Source organism: Taudactylus pleione, unplaced genomic scaffold (genome assembly GCF_031769625.1).
Source record: "Taudactylus pleione unplaced genomic scaffold, aTauple2 ptg000537l, whole genome shotgun sequence".
In the NCBI taxonomy this organism is placed as follows: Eukaryota; Metazoa; Chordata; class Amphibia; order Anura; family Myobatrachidae; genus Taudactylus; species Taudactylus pleione.
In genome coordinates this window covers 1,101,375-1,115,995 of record NW_028284939.1, presented here as the reverse complement: position 1 = coordinate 1,115,995, position 14,621 = coordinate 1,101,375, and the positions used below count along the sequence as shown (strand labels likewise).

Below are 14,621 nucleotides of genomic sequence, written 5' to 3'. Positions count from 1 at the left end.
GCTGGCTCTGACGGAGGTCTCTAGTATGTTATACAGCATGGAAACACAATGACACATGAGTCTGTGACACTTTCTATTCAGTTCCTGATATTGTTCCTCATAATACAGCTCTGTTTTATCTCAGGGAGAGTAGTATGTTAGTGGTCCTTACCTGTATCTCAGGGCTGTGTCATCAATGAGGCACTTCTGTGAGACAGAGGGCCTGATTCAGACCCGTTCGCTATCTGCGTACGCTCGCTGGATGCGTATGCAAATTAGTCAAAGTGACGCCACGGGAAGCGATCGATCACCAAGGCATAAGCACGCCCACCATGTCTTACCGAGTGGCCACTTTGTGTATGCGTACACCCAATCGCACAGGCAGAGCCGCTCACCAGCAACACGTCATCTCCAGGAAGTGCAGTAAAACATTGGTACATCGAGCACCATCGGATACTAACGCAGTGCTTGCGGTTGCTTTACCCTACCACAAGCATTGCGAGGAAATCATTCTAAAACAAAGGCAAGTGACGTGTAGTATGACGCTGCCTGTTAATTATGCACGCCTCTAAAACGGCGTGGAAACACCCGGGCACGCCTGCGTTTACATCTCCAACCCCCCGTTATTAGTGTCCTGCCCCTGTTACCCCCCACAAACGGCCTCTCCTGTCACTCATTACCCTGGGCTGCCTTTGCTGGGCGAGTGAGCGGTATGCGATCGCAGTGTGTAGTTCGCGCATGCGCAGAACGAAACGTGCACATGCGCGTACGCAGAACATCGGGCCGCTTGCGAACGCAAAGCGAGCGAGCAGCTCTGAATCAGGCCCAGAGTTTGTAGCTGTAGGCAGCTGATGCGAATGCAGCCTCTCTCTTCACATCGATGAGGTAGGAGGCACGTCATGCCTCTGTGTCATCACTGGGTCCTCGTCAATGACTGGTTATATATTCCCTCCACGGAACGGCAGCCTCCACCCTTTCTAGATGATGCTTTCAAAACTACTGCACTCGATGGCAATAATGTAATAATGTTAATAATAATAATAATAATAAAAATAATGTGTATGTAAAATCCTAACCGTTAAGCACTTCTGATATACATACCTGACTTTTGTAGCAGCACAAGCACTGTACAGTATACTGATTCCTATATCCTGTTTATTTTCAGAAGGGGTCAGAGTGATGTGTAATCCTGCATCAGCCAACTTTCAGCTGAACTTCTAGTGTAAGATCTCCAGGTGAGTCGCAGCACTGACGCAGTAGTAATGTCTATTACATGGTATTTGTGTGTCGTTATATACAGACGCTGTATGTTTTATTGACTATGCAGACCCATTGCAGAGTGATTGACAGGAAGCGCAGTTTGGGGGGTGTTGACGGAGGGGGCGGTCGGGGGAAACGCAGGCGTGCCAGTGCATTTGAACGCCATTTCATGGGCGTGCATAAATCAGCCACTGCGATACCCAATTCACCCTGAAGCCTCATAGCGTGCGCTGAAGTTAGCAATTTCGTAAGGTCAGAGCTTGTGCAAGTCTGCGTGAGGCTCCGATTATACTCAATGTTACCGATGGTTTCGCAGTCTTGCTAAATATTACGGATGTGTGTAAGGTAAAGTGGGCGTCCTTATGTTATGCCGCGGCGGCATATCGAGCGCAATGTATTAGCATACTGTCGCGGTGGAACTGCGCGTATGATCGCTATTGCATTCGCAGTTGTGATCGGTAGTGAATTATTCACGGTATTCTCCAGTCCAACCTTTTGTTGCATTTAGCGCGACTAATGGGAGAATCGCAGCGATGGGACGATAGGAAGCAAACTATGATCTGTACGATAATGGCACATTTACTAATGGTGGGTACACACTGGGCGATTAAAGTGGACGACTGAACGATAACGATATCGTTATCGTTCAGTCGTCCACTTTATCGTCCATTTTTATCACAAAAACGATGAACGATAACGAGGACGCGCGTTCCCACGGGTCGTTCGTCATCATCGTTCATCGGGTTGTCAGGTTGCTGCATGTTGGGGAATGGGGGAAGAGAGCCCGGCGCTGAACAATATCGTTAATGATGTCGTTCAGCGGGTGCGCTCAATGTCATGAACAACATTGAGCACACCCTGCCGGGGACAAACTAGACGATATCGCTCAGGGAGCACCTTTACACTTGATGTCACCTTACCTAGAGACACATTATTACAGAGTCCCTGGAATTCCATAACAGGGGCGGCATGCATAATAATTTGCCTTATATTCTACATGGAATTCATCGCACATAGAACAAAACCAAAGATTAATAATGAGCTTCCATCGTTGAGTCATGTAGCAGCTGGGCAGGAATTGACAATATATCATTCTGTCCCTTCCTTCATGTATAAGCCCTCGGTTATGTATTAATCAGTAGTAATACACCTGTGTCCTACCTTGAGGTGACTATCATTTATTCGTTTGCACAAGGCCTCCTGCAACATTACTAAATACATGTCCTATGTCTGTCTGGATTCCCTCTGTGCTCTTTAGTCATGTAGCCGTATCATTGGGCCAAATTGGTTTAATTCATTGCCCCGGGATGTGACACAATTTTCCTGTGCTGTCTATATTGCATGCAGTTGTAACTGGAAAGCAGCTTTGTGCAATATTCATGGGTGGTGGAAATAAACAGCTGTGCTTGATGATATGAAGACTTGGCCCAAAAGCATAGAAAATGAAAACAACAAGAAAAGTGCCATGTATTTAGCTGAAGTTGAAGGAGGAGGATGCACACAAATGAATTTAATCTGCATATGAAGAACGGTAATTTGTTTTTCTGCATTCATTGCCCCCAATGCTAACACAGTGGAAGCTGCCATCTGCCAAACACAAAAGTCAGCCTCTAGTTTCTGCAGTTTGACACACTTTTGTGCAGTGGCTGGTGGTGCAGACCTGGATTTACACCATACACCACACTAAGGACCTCATTCAGAGCCGCTCGCAAAATGCGAGCGCTCGCTCTGAGTGAGAGCGGCCGCATCTCTGTAATGAGCCGGCCTCCTGGCCGCTCGCCAAGCTGTGGATGACCACCCACAGCTTTAGCGAGCGGCCAGGTTGATGGTCGCGATGGTCAAGACCATTGCGGCCAACGGGGCTTGTGATGAGACCTTTGTGGTAATAGTCACGAGTGATGTCAGTGGGGGCGCCCCCAAACAGCAGGCGTTCCTTCGGGAACGCCTCCGTTTGGCCAGCCACCCCCCCACCCCGCCTACAAAACGGTGCAAGCTGTCGATCATCATCGACAGCCGCCCCTTTTGTAGTGAGCCCCAGAGCGAGAGAATTTCTCTCTCGCTCCGGGGCTTGCGCACGCGCAGTGCGGCCGCTGTGCGGACGCAGGGCCTCAACATTGACCCGCTTGCGAGCGGGTCTGAATGAGACCCTAAGAACCATTTACTTTAATATTCAAATAATCCCTTTGAGCTTAACGGCCTCTTTTTGCGATCACTTTAGGTCCCCTTCCAGTCTCCACCCTGAAGCGCCCAGGGACCGCAAACCCTTTCTCAACTGTTAGCGATTCCGTGCGCAATTGCGAATGGCTCACATTGGTTTGAGAGTGCGCGGCAAGCGTTTTCAAGACTTTATGATTTGCATGCGCAGTAGCAAGACATCGCTCAGCTGCGGAAATATCAGAACACTGATCAGGAGATGACTGATCACTTATTCTGCTTGACGACACCTTTTCCACACGTTCTGAATAGTGACAGGTCTCTCCCCGTCTCTCCTCCAGTATGAATGTCCACACTGTACCCGCATACAGCGCTTCGCAACTGAGACAGATCTGAATGTTAGACTCTGCACCTCTGTAAGCTCTTGGTAAGTCCTAATTTCATGTATTACTATGGCTGCTGTCTGCCTACACAGTGTGAAATAAATTTGCATGGCGATTTTGTTGACAGTGAGGAGTTCTTATAGCCACGCCCATAAATGCGGTATTCCATGACATTTCCTAGTCATGTGGGCTTGGGTGGTACATGTCACAATATACCAAAGCCCAGCAACCAGTGGTACACTAATGTGGGTCTAGTTATACAACCACACACATATTACAGCACTGTTCCTATGCAATGGATACATTCTCACGGAGAGGTTCTTTATAAATAGGTGCAAGTACAGAAAAGTCGTTAGAGTACACAAGCACACCTTCGGTCACACATCCACACCCCCGTTTTCATAGACCTTCACCTGACGCCACCCACAGACGGCGCTATCTGTCACTCAATGTAGCGCTCAGTCTTTGTGCTACGAGCGCACGATTCACGATCGCAGTGACTGGCTCGCTCAAGCGCACTGCGACGCATGCGCAGACATGCAACAATCGCCCATAGCGAGCGATCACAGCTTAGCGTCCAGGTCTGAATCAGGCCCGCTGTCTTCCTCTGTCCATGTCATAATAATTCAACACTCCGAACTCATTGCCTTATTCTGCACACATTCCTTGTGTTCTCACATTCATGGTCTCATTCAGACCCGCTCGCAAGCGCCTATGCGCTCGCAAGCGGGTCAATGTTGAGGCCCTGCGCACACCTAGTGGCCGCACTGCGCGTGCGCAAGCCCCGGAGCGAGAGAGAAATTCTCTCGCTCTGGGGCTCACTACAAAAGGGGCGGCTATCGATGGTGATCGACAGCTCGCACCGTTTTGTAGGCGGGACGGGGGGTGTGTGGCTGGCCAAACGGAGGCGTTCCTGATGGAACGCCTGCCGTTTGGGTGTGGCCCCACTCGTGATGTCAGTGGTGAGCTTCCGGCTCTAACAGAGCCGAAAGCTCACTGGGGCTTGCGGCAGACGAGACCCTACCACAAGGGTCTCGTCGCAAGCCCCGATGGTCGCGATGGTCTTGACCATCGCGACCATCAACCTGGCCGCTCGCTAAAGCTGTGGGTAGTCACCCACAGCCTAGCGAGCGTCCAGGAGGCCGGGTCAGAAAATAGATGCGGCCGCCCTCATTCAGAGTGAGCGCTCGCATTTTGCGAGCGCCTCTGAATGAGGTCCTCAGACTAGTCAGACCATTTCTTTTCCATGTATAACAATGATAAGTTACTTCCCGTAAATCCCTTATAAGTCTATCCTTACTCTGCAACACCTGCACCGTGGCTGGTAAATCACTCGCCCATTAGTCCCAACTTCACTATAGACCAGTTCTCCTGGTGTCATCCTGTATTACCCATTGGCCACAGAGCCTCTGCCTGCCCTGCACCTCTTTGTTCCCTATGATACCATGAAATGTTCACGCTCATAGCTATTATCTTCTCGTAGCTACTGAGTTATCTTCATCTTTCCCATCACATTATCTTCTCTATCTGATAGTTACATTATATTCTGCATACCTCCATCACATGTACAAGAGTGCACCCAGAACATACAGCTCTATCAGTGTTACATTGAACTGGTGATAAATAGATTAAAAATGAACACGATTAGTATCTATGCAAGCCAGTGATGAGGGTGCGATACAAACGGTGCACAACGGGCATAATGAGAACTGGCTTGAGCCTATTTCAAAATAGTGAAGTTCCCCTCATCCCTGGTCCTTCAGCCTCCATTGAAAAATACACACTAATCGCCTCAGTACCAATCTGATGGGGGAGTATGGGGTATCGTTTTTTATTTCCTGTTCTAGACTATGTAAGTTTTTTTATTTCTTGTTCTGGACTATGTAACATGTTTTTATTTCCTGTTCTAGACTATGTAACATGTTTTTATTTCCTGTTCTAGACCATGTAAGTTTTTTAATTCCTGTTCTAGACCATGTAGCATGTTTTTATTTCCTGTTCTAGACCATGTAAGTTTTTTTAATTCCTGTTCTAGACCATGTAACAGTTTTTATTTCCTGTTCTAGACCATGTAACAGTTTTTTATTTCCTGTTCTAGACCATGTAACAGTTTTTATTTGCTGTTCTAGACCATGTAAAAAAAAATATTTCCTGTTCTAGACAATGTAACAGGTTTTTATTTCCTGTTCTAGACCATGTAACAGTAGACAGGCAGTTATGGTTATAGTTAGGCTGTAATGCAGAAAATGAGTAGAGTTCTATAGGGGCGAGATTCCAGAATGTTTAATAAATAGTGACCGGTCAGCTGCCATGTCCATTTCACACCAAAGACCTCATGCAGAACCGCTCGCAAAATGCGAGCGCTTGCTCTGAATGAGGGCGGCCGCTTCCTCTTTAAAATCCGGCCTCCTGGCCGCTCGCTAAGCAGTGGGTGACCACCCACAGCTTTAGCGAGTAACCAGGTGATGGTCGTGATGGTCGAGACCATCGTGACCATCGGGACTTGCGACAAGACCCTTGGGGTTGGGTCTCGTCTGCCGCAAGCCCCAGGTAGCTTCCTGCTCTAACAGAGAAAAAAGCTACCTACTGACATCAGTGGTGATGTCAGTAGGGCCGCCTACAAACGGCAGGTGTTCCTTCAGGAACGCCTCCGCTTGTCCGGCCACCCCCCTCCCCGACTACAAAACGGGGCGAGCTGTCGATCAACATCGACAGCCGCCCCTTTTGTAGCGAGCCCCAGAGTGAGCAAATTTGTCACTCGCTCTGGAGCTGGCGCACGCGCACTGCGGCCGCTGCGCTAGCGCAGGGCCTCACCATCAACCTGCTTGCGAGCGCATTGGCGCTTGCGAGCGGGTCTGAATGAGGTCCCAAAATTGGTGGCAAATTAGTGGTAAATGTCCTCAATATTTTCTGCAAAATATAGCCAATTAGATCATATTCTCCATTGACAGAGGTGAAACGCGTCACAGCTGTGCACTACGGAGCACTTTAATGGGATTTGCCCTTTCTGCTTGTCGCTGCAGGAGGTTTAGATAAAGGTGCCGCACTTTGAAACATCCGCAATGCAAGGTGGCCACCTGTGATTATAGGTCTGCGGGGTTCTCATTACTTTCCAGCTGGATATCTATCTGGTAAACGGCAAATTAATTTATCAGTCCGAAACGTACATATAAGATATTTACTATTGGGAGTATTAGTTCCTCATTCAATTATGGGATTATACACTGTATGTTCTAACTATTCACTGTCCATGCTGCTCTATTCCCAGTTGGATGTTACAATCTCCCACAGCAACCTTTGTCAGGTGACTTTCGTTCAGATTTTTTATTAGTGCTCGCAAACAATATTATATGTGTCAGGGTAACTGGGGCTATAGCCTCCATAGATTCCTTTACTCTAACTGCCACTAGTGCAGAGGAATAAATACATGCACATGCTAAATGTAATTTATGTTATCTGTCTCTGCAGGCATTTTAGGGGTCTGTGTATGCCGCCCCTTTGCCCGATCTCTGTCATGTATCCTGACCCCTTCCAGCCCCGGCCATGGTCCCCCAGTGATGTTGCAAAATATCTCTTGACACTAGGACACCCTCCCAAGCTATCCTATCATGAGAGGATTATCCCACCTCAATTAGACTGACAGGAGATCTCTGGGAGGAGATAAAGGGATTATGGGAAGAGAAGGGAAACAATGTCTGAATATTGAATAGCCAGCTGTACGATTTACTACTGTCAGCACGAGGAACCGTGTAGATTCCTATATCAGGAAAATAAAATGTAAAAAAAAATATATATATATATTGGGAATTGGGACGGTTTTAAGAAAAGGATTTTTTTTTTTCCTGCAAAGTGGACAACTCCTGTAAATCGTAATTATTCCTAAATAATGCCCTGTTTGTTCCAGCGGACGGCAACAGCGCACCTGTCACGAGGGCGAACCGAAAACTGCAAACTCATTACTTGATGTCATTTGGCTCTTCCATTTTGCTGTAGTTAACATGTCCACTAAACGATGTCAGCGCAGCGGAGACATTTCAGTTGAACTTGAAACTCAGAAGTATAGAGAGGCCCCTGTAGACGACGACGGCACAGGGAGGGAGATAAATACTCCACAGGAATGATTTCAGAGTAGGTGGCAGGGACCGAGGGAGCGTTTTGTCCTGTCACTTCACAGAATGTCACCGCGCTAAAGAGATTTTGCCGTCTAGAAAATCACTTCCTGGATTGAAGCGGCTGCTGCTCCAACCTGATAGCATTATGCATCAAGAAATTAATTTTGCATAGTATACAATTTATATGCCTGATGACCACCTTGTTTAAAAACTGCTTACCTCCCAAATATGTGGATTTCCCTGAGTCGGACTTACTTTTATTTTCGGGTTTTTTTTATGCCGCAGTCAGATTTGAATTTGCTATTTTATTCTCACCTTCTTAGTAAAAATCCTTTTATCACACAATGGGTAATTTATATCCATTACAACCCTTTCAATCGTATTCAGCGAGACTGTCAGTGCCTTTGGCACAGTAATGATTAATGTGATCTAATAATAGGCTGCCATTATAATACCTTAGTAAAACATGTACCAACATCCCATTCACATCTACCAAATTCATAGCTTCCTATAACATTTGTGCTGAAAGACGGGATTACTGTTTTGTAGAGCTCTCCCACCCCCCTCGCTGCAGTGTGTAATGAAATTTACTACCGTCAGCTGTAGGTGGGCTCACGTTAAAGTCTGTGTTGCAAGTGTATTAACAGAAACACCTGGCTGTTATGTAGGAGAGCGTATATATATATATATTACCCGAGACTGGAACATATAGAAGTTGTTTGCTAGTGGTGTTGCTATGCCAGAGTGGTTGGGCAGAGCTTTAGCTAGAAGCGATAGCGCCTGGGGCAGGGAAGGAAACTGGCGCCCCTCTGCCCATATATTTAACCGAATGGACCTAACATTTAGATTTTCCTGCTCCCCCTTTAAACTTTGCGTCCTGAGCAGTTGACCCTTTTGTACCTACCTTAGGGCCTGCATGAGTCGTATTACGCCAGAATTGATTACCGATGGCGGTTGCAGTGAGAATCTAGACGCAGAGTAAGTGACAGTCAGAGAGCGTTTATGGGAGGTAACAGGTGCGCTGCTAGACGAGCGCAGGCATGTCCCGACCATTCTGTGGGTGTGTCTTTGACAGCGACTGCGTCTGTGTACGTGCTACGCAGTTACATTTGCTGCTGCATCTTACTTCCGATGGACATTCAGAGCAGTCGATGTGCGACCGATGGCGGTCTTTGTAGGCAAGCGGCGGATCAAAGATGGTGGGTGTCTTAGTACAAGTCCCGGGCCGCTGCGGCATTTGCATATGGCGAGGGGATTAAAGTCCATCTCTGAATCACGCCTTGAGTAATGGCCCTGTGTTTGGGTATTTCTATGTTTTTAGTGGTACAATTATTGTTGTCCTGTTATATACTTCAGAGGCACTGTCATACCAGTATCCCTAGGGGGGATTTTATGGCAGCTCACCTAGCCGGTGGCGAACAGATTGAGCGAGGCTGTACGTCAGCGATATTCCCCTGTGTAATCTAAACAAGATATTTAACCTCAGAAATGCCTTTTATAATTACATTTTATTATGCGTCAGTCAGTTACGCCTAAATAATTCTAGTAGATATCTTACATTACTATGACCAAATAAAAAGTATAGTGGTCACTCACATCAACTTAATGATATTGCACAGGTGCTAGTTTGTTTATTAATTATGTAATTTTAATTCTTTCTTATTACATTAACACTAAAGCTGCATACACACACAACGATTTTTTGAACGATTATCGTTAAACGATATCGTTTAACTATAATCGTTTGAAAAAATCGTTCACTTTCTGAGTCAAACGATGAACGATTATCGTTCATGCGCGTTCACGTTTGTAGTTTGTAGTTCAGTCAGACTTGTCAACTCAACGATTTTCATTAAGTTAATATGCAAAAATCGTTTGTAGTTCAAAAAAATCGTTCATTACACTTTAAAAAATCTGACAGATAATCTGTCAGAAAATCGTTCATAAAATCGTTGGTAACAAAATCGTTGTGTGTGTATGCAGCTTTATTGATTATCTTTTACACATCTATACTTTACACTTCACTATCACCTATTTCATGTGATGCCCTGGGAGTGGTACTTGGCTGGATTCTTTCGGGGTGCCCTGCGCCTCAGACGCGAACCCCTGAATGTTAGGGACGCCGGTATAGAGGAGCCTTGGCGCTGGCCCGGCGCTTAACAATATATTTGAAAATGTCTGCAACTAATACCTCTGAATTTCTATTATCATGATAGGATTCAAGTATTTTGCTGATATTGCTGCAGTGAGCTGGAGGGAATCTTCCTTTTTTCCTGTGATTACTATAACCAAGTCTGGGCTTCATTCCCCAAGCATGACAGTTCCACTGGGCGGTGCTGCATTCCTTGATTTGCGCAAGAGGGCGTAGATATCTGCCAGCGTGTGTTACTTTCTAAGCAACATGGTGGTGATGGGTGAATTGGGCGGAACTGGGGGGGGTTCCCTGCAAAGTTGCCACATCGGTGTGCCTAGTTTCGTGGAGACGGGCAATAATTATATTTCTCTTTGCTTAGCGGATGACCATGTACTGTAGGTCAAAATGTAATACTGTATATGTCAACCGGCATCTAGGAAGAACACTACTCAACGCCATTGTTTTATTAACTGATTGTTACATTATGATTTATTACTTTCTTGCGTTTACCTTTCCAAAGTAAATAAAAGTGCGGCGGGTGGGGGGGGGGGGGGCAGAGTCTGGCTCTGCTATATTACAAGATCTGGCACAAACATGAAATCTCAACACGGCATATTATAGCGAGAACGGCGGATGTGTCACACCGTGTACAGTTTTCAGTTTATTCCTCCCAATGCCAGGAGCTGTTTCTCATATAGAAGCGACACAATTTTCTTTAACAATATGCGTTTATTCCAAGTCTATCTCTCCCCCTCTTAGATTTATTATTTTTTAAAATTGCAGAGCTGATATGATTAGAACTTGGCTTCCAGAGTCCATGTGTACCGTGAAATCCATATTTATGCTCTGATTGAGCTTGTATTGAGCTTTCTGTCATATATTAGTATCTTTTGTTTATGGTGTTCTATGCGCATATCAATTTATCTATTAACCTCAAGTATGGGATCTTATTATTTTTTTTTTTGCCTAGACTATAAATATTACCTGCACACTCTGCGCATTGGAACGAATATATTGACAATGTCCAGGCTTGATTAATTTCAAGGTGAATATGTGCGGCGGAAAGTAAACGGCTAAAAGAACCGCAAAGACAGATGAGCTCTCTTCTCTTTTTGTTAAAGAAGTAAAACAAAAGCCGGTAATGCGGATATTTGATACAGCGTAATCCTATAGTGTTGAGAGCCTTCACTTCTTTTACAATGCCCACCGCATACAAAGCGCTAAGGGTCATTCGCCGCCCGAAGTGCAGCGCAGTGTCGCGCAGTTGCTGCTGTGACATTACTGATTTGCATATTGGGGTCAAACTGGAGACAAGTTTATTGACGTGTCATTATTTTACACGTCATCAATGACGTCATCAGCTGCAAATGAGCTTAGGGGCAGATTCAGTTAGTGGCGAAGCGCTGTCAGGACCTCGTGTACCCCTGTAACAGGGCTTATCCAGGCAGCATAACCTCCCCACTTTTTGGCCCTACTCATAAAGGTGCATTCAGAGGCAATCGCAAAAAGCTGAATGAGGGTGGACGCTTTTTCTTTTAAAAGCCGGCCTCCTGGCCGCTCGCTAAGCTGTGGGTGACCACCCACAGCTTTTGCGAGCAGCCAGGTGATGGTCGCGATGGTCGCGACCATCGGGCTAGCGACGAGACCCTTGTGGTAGGGTCTCGTCTGCCACAAGCCCCAGCGAGCTTTCGCCTCTAATAGAGCCGGAAGCTCACTACTGACATCACTGGTGATGTCAGTAGGGCCGCCCACTAACGGCAGGCGTTCCTTCGGGAACGCCTCCGTTTGTCCAGCCACCCCGCCTACAAAACGGGACGAGCTGTCGATCAACATCGGCAGCCGCCCCGTTTGTAGGGAGCCCCGGAGCGAGTGAATTTCTCGCTCGCTACGGGGCTTGCGGTCAATGCACAACCATCGACCCGCTTGCGAGCGCTTAGCGCTTGTGAGCGGGTCTGAATGAGACCCAATGTTCGCAGCACGTCGTAATCTCAGACTTAATAGAACCTGCTCCTTAGTATTTAGGGTTAGAGTTACATCTGAAAATATATGTTTTATAGGTTTCTTATTTGTTTTGCAATTTGGTTACATCTGTCTGGATTCAGCCTTTTGATGTTTCTCATTGTGTCTCTAAATACAAGAGAATGGATCACAATGCTTATATATAGATATATATATATATATATGTTGGGACTAAATATAACCATTATAATAGCAAAAAACATAACATTTAGAAATTAATAGAGGGCAAGCTTCTTGCAGACAAGGCGCACTCATCTGAACCGTATTTAGTAATATACTTATATAGCACATATGCTATATTTTGAAAATGATTCTGAGCAGTGTTAACAGATTTGGATTTTCGTCAGTCTAGGATAGGGGGTTTCAACTGCAATCCTCGAGTGCAACCAGCAGGTCATGTTCTGTGGATCTCTTTAAGCATGCACAGGAAAGTTAATGTATTTTGGTGGGTCAGTCATTATTCCACCTGCTTCCACAGACAGAAATCCTGAGAACATGACCTGTTGAGAAAACCTGAGGGTTGAGGTTGAGGACCACTGGCCAAGGACCATCGATGATCCACCACCAACCTAGGTCATGTGCAATATTCACTCTGTACTTCTGCAATGACTACGTGATTCATGTTCTTTCTGCACAGAAAGTTCTCGGTTGCAGGAGAACTGGCACCCAGTTGGTTAATGAAAGCTGGCTGCGAGTGCACATGCGGGTGTCACGTAGAGACCCGGGAACAGCAAGATGCATCCTAAATTCTCAGCAGACGCATATCCAAAACCATTGCCAAATATTGGATGAGATTTACCGACGTCAGTTGAGAATTTATAGCCACTTTGGGAGACTGCCACCCCTCTCTGGGGGATACCCTCTAAACCGTGATAGATGTGAGTGGTGGTTAATGGACATTTAAATGAATGTCACTAGAAATGCTAATGACTGCCACACTTTTGTGAATAACCCCCTCCTCGTGTAAAACTGACAGCGTTGCCATTTGGGTGAAATACAAGTGTCTCCGAAGTCAATGTTTGTAAACCCATGCCAGAAATCTCGCCATCCTGGAAGCTCAGAAACAGGATGCACCGTAAGTGGGCAGAGATTGCTAAACTTAATGGATTAGCTACACACTATGCGATTTCTTCATCAAACTGATCATTGGGATGATTTTCCGTCAAAATCATGCTCCCAATATCTGTTCTACACACTATACAATTTAAATAAAATACCTGGCAAATGTCACAATGAATGTGAACATGAACGCCCACAAGGGCGATGAGGTAATCGGGTAAAAGCATAGGAAATAGGAGCAGATTATCGAGAATGCACATACGCTGCACGATGTCGGGAAATTGTGGCCGAGACTGTCGGTCTTGATCGACAGATAAGATAATCAAGGAAATGCGTTTGTGTATGTTGTCTAACTGCTTTACCGGTGAAGCGCTAAAACGATCGTTCATGCACGCTATACAGTAAATGAGGCCCACCACCTGCTTATTGGTTTATCGGCCCGATAATTGTTTAGTGTGTAGATAGCTTAAGGGGTATATTTACTAAAGTGTGGGTTTATAGAAGTGGAGTTGTTGCCTATAGCAACTAGGGATGTGCAGGCTCGGATAGGTTTGAAGTTTCCCGCCAAGTTCAGATTTTTCCCGCCAAAAATCGGGTCTCAGAAAGAGGCAAAACGTCATCTTTCATGGACAAACATCATCTTCCATGGACTTTTGTCCAGGAATGATGATGTTTGTCCATGAAATAATATAATAATATCTTAGCAGCAGATATTCAGGTTCCATTGGTGGTAGCAGTATCTACCAGTCGTAAAACAAGGAAAAACGTTGTGTACGTCTGAATATAGGTCGCGTACAACACACACAAACGCGGTATCGAGAGGAACGGGCCTTCGAAAAAAAAAACACAACAGCTGCTTTCAGTCAGGAACATTTAATGTCACATTCAGTATTAATCCTTGAGTTCGCCCATCTCACTTAGAGCTTTAAAGTGAGCATCATATTTCATAAACTCATTTGTCGAAACCATCGCCTAATGGAAGCCACAGATGAGGGGCCGACAAAATGGCTCCTCTCCCTTCACCTGCTTCGGGATAATAGACTCTTATTCAGATGGAAAATAAAGACTTTCTGTTTATTATTGCCGTGTTGCTGTTGTCTTAAAATGCAGGCTGATTACAGCTTTCAGAGAGCGGTATCTCTCCTTCAAATGACATATATAGGTCATGCTTCCTGATAGGAGCAAGACAGAAATGTAAATATTATACATTGTAGTTATGGGATTAGAACACAACAGCAAATGCAGAATACCTTTTGTAAAGAGCACAAAGCGCATTAAAAATGAGACGTAATTCTGCCTTCATATTACTTGTCAGCCCGTACTTAATTTAAACGGTAATTAAATGCAAAAAATTTTTTTTTTTTTTTTTTTTTCTCATAAGTTTGATTTTTTTTTTTTTTTCTTTTTCTCTGATATTTTTTCGGGGCTAATTCCTGTTTGGAAATCGTCTGAGTTAGGAATATGGGTCTTCTTGTGATTCCTACTTGAGGGTGAAAACATGTTAGGCACTAGAAGATGTTT

General features: G+C 45.4%; 1 protein-coding gene across 9 annotated transcripts in view; it reads left to right on the top strand.

Moving 5' to 3' along the window:
- The window catches only part of ZNF536 (zinc finger protein 536), a 640,597-nt gene that overhangs the window by 104,442 nt on the left and 521,534 nt on the right, over window positions 1-14,621 (top strand). For all 9 annotated transcript variants that reach the window (XM_088451057.1, XM_088451058.1, XM_088451060.1 and 6 more), the window contains 2 exons: window positions 1,145-1,214; window positions 3,735-3,820. The gene's annotated coding sequence lies outside the window, so the exon portion shown is untranslated. The remainder of the gene's footprint in view (window positions 1-1,144; window positions 1,215-3,734; window positions 3,821-14,621) is intronic.